Source organism: Esox lucius, chromosome 19 (genome assembly GCF_011004845.1).
Source record: "Esox lucius isolate fEsoLuc1 chromosome 19, fEsoLuc1.pri, whole genome shotgun sequence".
NCBI lineage: Eukaryota > Metazoa > Chordata > Actinopteri > Esociformes > Esocidae > Esox > Esox lucius.
The window spans coordinates 45,615,742-45,623,159 of record NC_047587.1 but is presented as its reverse complement, the minus strand read 5'-3'; positions in this window follow the sequence as shown (position 1 = coordinate 45,623,159).

The following is a 7,418-nucleotide window of genomic DNA, read 5'->3' as shown; positions in this document are numbered from 1 at the left end:
GACAGACAGACAGCCAATCAGGTCTGAAATACGAAATGACGCTGTAGTGGGGCTATCAGCTGTCAGCCCCACTTGACATCAAATTTGTGTGATCTACATTGATCACACTAACATTCTGAGAATGCGTATTAATATTTTCACATGTACAACGTACATTGCATTGTAAGAGAGGGGCTAGCCCCACACTTAGCCTATGACAGAGGTCTCAAACCGGTTCCACGGAGGGCCGATTGTCTGCAGGTTTCACTCTCACCTTGTACTTAATTGACTAATTAAGTCACTAATTGGTTCGTTTCTACCCCCACCTGGTTGTTTAGGTCTGAACTGGTAACCAATTTAAAGGAAAACCCAAACACCTGCAGACACATGGCCCTCCGTGGAACCGGTTTGAGGCCTATGGCCTTCAACTGCGAACTTGAATCGGCAGAACGCAGTCTGAAGCAGCAAATCAGGGACCAATGAACATGAAATAAAATCCAAACACAAATGATATGCAATAGGAAGATGCTATTTTCATAGATAAATTATAGGAAGTAATCTTCGAGAAATAAAAATAACAATTTTATGGCAGTTCTTTCTGTTGACAATAGGTGGGGCTGTGCCCCTAATGACCAGTCGCCCCTGCTTTAGACACGTGTATAAAAACCAATAAGACATACTACATCAGGGCTGTGTGGTGGATAACTCTGTAGCTTATACAGTGAGGGAAAATATTATTTGATCCCCTGCTGATTTTGTACGTTTGCCCACTGACAAAGAAATGATCAGTCTCATACATGCGCTCCTCCTCCAAGAACGTCCGAATCTCTGCCCTGAGCTCAAAGACGCGGGACAGCACTTTGCCCCGGGAGAGCCACCTTGCTTCACTGTGAAACAGCACAGATGTGTGATCAGCTCCCATTTCCTCACAAAGTGCGGAGAACAGTCGTGCTTTCAGGGGTCGGGTTATGATATAATTTACCACGCTCACAACTTCTGTCAAAACCTCATTTAGTTCAGGGCTGAGCTGCCTTGACACAAGCGCTTCTCTGTGAATAACACAGTGAGTCCAGTGCAGCCCGTTTCTTGACCCTGCCATGGTCTGTGCGCCATCAGAGCAAAAGCCCACACAGTTTTCCCATTTAAGGCAGTGTTCTTTGAGGTAACTGTCCATGATCTTAAACAGCTCATCAGCTGTGGCTCTATTTTTTATGTATTTGCAAAACATTAAATCCTCGCACAGTGACTCGCCATTCACAAAGCGGACGTACGAGATGAACAAGCAGTCTTTATTGCTGTCAGTAACTTCGTCCACTTGTAATGCAAAACGACTGTCTTTTAATTTTTCTATTAGTTGTTCCTCGAGATCACTTGAAATGTGGCATATTGGTTGATTAGGCCCGTCTGGTTTGTGTCTCTCTGCTGGCGCTGGCTCGACAACTTTTGAGGTCAGTGTCACAAATGTATCCATGTTGTGTTAATGCCCACACTAGCCAGCTAGCCATCCGCGGGAAACATAGATATACACATATCAATGGGCGCGAAAGTTTGTTCCGCTACAATTAATATGCCGACGTCACGTCAATCATTATTTTGACACTTCGGTTCCAGGTTACATTTTTCTCAGGGTCTCATATCTAATGTTCTTTTAATTTACACTGCATGTAGGCTAGTAATGATTACTTTGTTTGTGGGTGTTTTGTTTTGAATGTATGATATTTGTTGTCAATAAAGAAAGGCGTTGATAAAGATATAAAGGCATAAAAATGTCCTCCCGGTTGGCGCGCCCCACCTGTCACGTCTCTATTCCCCACCAGTGGGGCGCGCCCCACACTTTGAGAACCGCTGTTCTACTGTATCATGCTGGACAGGCACGGGTGGTTGAAAGGATGTAGACGCATTGAGATGCCAATACACTATTTAATAATGTGGCAGCTTGACTGAGACAATCTTTTTTCGCGTGTAGACATGCTGCAGTTGGAGATAGGGTAGCCATAGCCAGGATTGTGACACAACCGGCTCCAAAATCTTCTTTGCGCTTATTTGCGGATCGCAACCAACTGAAAGGTGCCTAGTAGCGATGGGCGGATCCATGCCAAAGTATCGATACTTTCGATTCTCAATTTTCTTTTTGAAAATCGATCTTTACATATCTACAGTATCGATACCAAGTGCTTTCTTTAACCAGTTATTATTATTATTTATTTTATCAACTCGATGTGTTTTCGTTGCTGAAAAAAAGTTGTTTATAGGAACTAGTTCTGCTGTCTCCTTCCGCTTCCAATTTAACCTACACACAGGCGCGCTGTAACACTCAGTCACAGTTAAAGAACTAAGAGTTGTGAAGTTACCTGTACGTTCATGGCAAAACGGAAACGAAGCGTTGTTTGGGGTTATTTCACTCCAATAATCAAACGTGAAGCGACGTGATCTTCGTAAAAAGTCTGTACGATATTTTGGCAATACTACAAACTTGTTAAAACACAAGAATCAGCCACATAAAATAGCATGATGAAGTACAGCGGAGCGGAGGCGATCAGAGGAGAGAACGCAGGCAAATACCCCTAGATCTGATGACATAGTACTGAGGCAGTTGTCTGACGTAAGCCACATGTATATACAAAGTATACTATATGTGAATAGATAATATTCGTTTTTTTAAATAATTTCAATACAAAGCAGGATTTTTTTTTTTTGTAAAATAGGCTATCATAGTGCAGAATATTACAGTGGATGCATTTACATGTAAACTCATTCCGATACACCGACTAAGGTTAATATTCCCAACTATGTAAAAGTTTATCATATTTTCAAACAATATCTGAATTCATTATATTAGTTTTGAGGGAAAACTAATATGTATTGCTCAGGATTTTTACAGCATAGAAAGTATCTCATAAAATGTTCTCAATGTAAAGATCTCAATGATCTATAGGGTATACAACTCTTACGCTGGCAATTATTTTATCACACAAGTGTCACTTGTCAAATTGTGTAATGCATTTTGGAACTCTTAAACACCTTAATAATTGCATGTAGCTATTTAATCTAACCATTTTAGGTTGTTATGTGAGTTATACAGTCCAGAAAGACTTAAAAACTTTATATTTAGCTTGTAGAATTTTCTTCCATAGATGACCCTCAAAGAGCAGCAGAGATTACAAGGAACCTTGGAGAGATGAATGTGAAGGACCTCCAGACAATCTCCATTGTTGAAGACGGAGGTATTGGCAGGGCGGCCCAACCCTTTTCCTCGAGATCTACTGTCCTGTAGGTTTTCTCTTCAAACCCGTTTTGTGACTAACCCGGTTAAGCTTTTCAACCAGCTAATTGTTAGATGCAGGTGTGCTAAATTAGTTGGAGAGAAAACCTACAGGACAGTAGATCTCCAGGAACAGGGTTGGGCAGCCCTGTTTTAAGGTATTTGTAAAGTCCCTTGATTGGTACTGTAAAATCCCAAGCTGCAAAACTCATGATGGAGGGTACAATTGCAGACCTGTATAAAGACTGTGAAGACAGAGTAATGGCAACTTTACAACACACAGACAGTGCTGTTCTCACAACAGAAATCTGGATTTCCATATTTGATTGTCCTTTCCTTTCATTACAGCCGGCAAATACATACACAAGACTTTTAAAAGTATCGGTATCGGTACTGGTATCGGGATACTAGCCTTGGTATTACTTGATATCGGATCGAAAGGAAAATCAGTGGTATCGCCCATCTCTAGTGCCTACACCGCCACCTACTGTAACGTAGTGTGAGGCCAGTCACCTTTCCATTTTCATTAAAATGCCTTCCGTTTTCAGTGAAAGGCCTTCAGTGAAATGTTCTCACACACACTACTGAAAATACCCTCACATAGACTAATGAGATACTCTCAAATACACTTACTGAAATTTGGAAATCGATCTGGCAGCAGACCTCAGGCTTGCATGCTTGTTTTTTCTAAAAGACAAAGTCAAAACACAAAGTTTTAAAGTATTTATTTTATGTTTTGGTAAATTATTAAATGTATGTCTTAATGGTTTTTATTATTATTAATTGTAATTCCTTATGATTTAGATGGGCTTTTTTATTTTAGAAGGCTAAATAAATTGAAAAACAATTGTATTATTTTATCAATGGTTTGATATTTTCCATTATAATTAAATATTACTCCTTATGATTTAGAAGGGCTTAGAAGACTATATAAAAAGAAAAGTTAAAAAATATTTAAGGTCTGTGAGCCTTTCCGAATTATCTGCATTTCTGCATACATGGCTGCCACACTGCTCTCCAAAAAAATATCACTGCCCATTAAGTTTGCCAAAGTTTCCTCTGTGGTATCCTTCCATGAACACAACTCTTGTTAAGTGTCTTTCTTATTGTATACACATGGATAAAGATGTTGGAAAGTGCAAGACATTCCTGCAGGTCCATAGCTTTTACTCTGGTTATTTCTCACCTTCTTACACCACATGCTCTTGTGGTGATCTTCAATCAATCAATCAAATGTATTTATGAAGCCCTTTTTACATCAGCAGTTGTCACAAACTGCTTTTATGAAGCACCCGGCCTTAAACCCCAAGGAGCAAACAACAGCAGTGTTGAAATTCAGTGGCTAGGAAAAACTCCCTAAGAAGGCCAAAATGTAGGAAGAAACCTAGAGAGGAACCAGGCTCAGAGGGGTGACCAGTCCTCTTCTGGTAGTGCCGGGTAAACATATTAAGAGTACAAATTTTAATAATTAATGAATGGATGTGGGCTGAGTCCAGAGTCTTTTTAAACCTAGTCCAGGTCAGAAGCATGACCAGATGGACAAGGTCAGGGACAACACGGGGGAGGTGTCAGCACAATGGCAGCTGAAATCGTCAGGTATATTTAACAAAGACAGGTAAAGTAATATGTTCTGTGTTCTATTTGTTAAACACTGTGTGGATATATTGTTTGGACTTTTCTATAAGATCAGACTATATTTTAGGAGACATGCAGATCATTCAGAAGGGTTCACAACCATCTTTTGCAACTGTATATCAGTATGTATATTATTTTAATATATATATATATATATATATATATATATATATATATATATATATATATATATATACACACACATAACATAACACATAACAACTGGTCAAAATAACCAAAGAAATATGCATAGTTTCAGACCTCAAATAATGCAAAGAAAACAAACTCATATTCATTTTTCAACAACAAAATACTAATGTTGGGCAAAGCTCAAAGTTTGACTCATCAGAGAAGATGACCTTACTTCATCCCTCTAAGGTCCAATCCTTATGGTCTTTTGCAAACTTCAGCCTGGCTCTTCTTTGCTTCTCATTGATGAAAGGCTTTTTTATAGCTTTGCACTACTTCAGCCCTGCCCCTAGGAGCCTGTTTTGAACCGTCTTCACCGTGCACTTCACCCCAGCTGCTGTTTGCCATTCTTTATGTAGGTCACTTGATGTAATTCTACGGTTATTGAGTGGACAGTCGTTTTCACCCTCTGCCAGTCTGTAGCTGTTGTCCCCAATGTCGGTTGCTTGTACTTGTTCTTATGAACCGCCGTCTTTGAAAAATCGCCGTCTTGGTAGCAAAACAACGTTCACTATATCCATCTGCCAGTAAAGCCAGAATTTAACCCTTCTTTTCCTCACTCAAAGCTTTTCTTTTCAACTCTTCTGTCATGCTAAATAGTTATTTTTCATTCAAATTACCTTTGAGGTACTACTTGCACTGTTTTTGCCATCCAGCTGGTCCTATTGCAAGAGGATATTGATGACCACAGCAGTGGTTTTTATACTTTTCCTCACTGAATTAGATTTGGTTCATATAATCACTTAATCAGTACCTCATTAAGCAAAATGTGTTGGAATTTAACAGACACTGTAATGGAATGGCTGCCATACATGTAGAGATGCTGATTTCAGAAAAATTATGAGTGCTCTTTCCATTTTTTCCAGAGCTGTATATATATATATATATAAATGCACTGACTTTGGCAACTATTGGCTTCGGTGAAGGAAAATGTACTTATTATGATTGGCAGATGGTTTTCCTAGAAACTTGTTCCTAGAAAGAAGAATTCCTAGGAACAAGTTCCTAGAAAGAAGAATGCACAAAATGTTTTGTTTTAGAGAAATTATTGTGTTGAAATTAAAGTATACGGCACCCACATACAAAACATGTTAGTTCAGTAAAGGGGAGATTTAACGATAAGGCAACTTTTAATGAGTTGGCACCAAACTCACAGCTAGAGTTTAGAACAGCATACAGGTACAGGACTGACAGTACTATCTAGTGCAGTAGGGAGCAGTTCAAAAGGATGTTAGAGGAATATTCCCATGAAGAATGGGTTTGAATCTCATGAATTGTGTGTTTATGTTTTTTCTTATTTTGGGGGATGCCCCTCATTCTTTTGTATTGTTTAATAGTGTTGATGCAGGGCTCATCCACAAAAGATACCTTTGGTCTCAGCATGACCTCCCCTGCAAAAATAGAGGTTTAAAATGTTTTATAAATGAATGCAATGGCCAATCCAAGTTCTTTGAATTGACTGGTCAAATATGGTTCCAATCTAGCACGGGAGACTGGGGACCCGGACCTGGAAGGCAGGTGTATGGAGGTGTCTTATTGCAATCCAAATCACATAGCACATTCCTGTGTCCCGCTTACTCATTGTGTTGGTGGTGTGATTTGGGTTGAATCGGACCAAACAAGCTAGGTGTGAGAGCAACGTTAGTCATTTAGCAGATGCTCTTATACAGGGAGACTTACAATATTTTATGTTAATTTAACACACCGTAACATTTGAAGTGCTTACAGAGTCCTTTTTCCCAAAAGCACAGCGATTGTAATTTTCAACTGCATTTTCTAGCTAAAGTCACAAGGGGGAGACATAAGGTTAGAACTCCCCGGTATCCCACCGTGGTAAAGTTTTACATTCGATATTTATTACAGATTACAGATATTCAGACATTCAAAGCTCAATAGCTCGCAAACAATTTATGCTACAAACTCCGGGTTAGTCTCGTTATGAAAGACAAATGTTTAACAACACTGCAGACGTCTCGTTTTCTCGATTCCGACCGTGGTTTTCAAATTGCAGGAGACATTTATGGCGACATTGCATTCAGTCCTCACATAACCAAAGGACACATCAACAAAGTGCATCATCAACAATCTCACCAACTCTTTGACTACACTTATAAACCTCAAACCACTGTTAAACTGTTGAGGAAGAAATGGAAATGGGCTGCTATTTATAGATTGCGAAACTTTTTTATGGATAATATGGATATTAATATATTTTCTATGAACACATATTAAAACATAATGTGCAGATTAGAATATCAATAGCTCCCTGATCACATGACCTAGATGCTTCAAAACACTGTTATAATCTACAGAGATTTCTCATTGCACAGCTACACAATTTTAGAGAAGCATT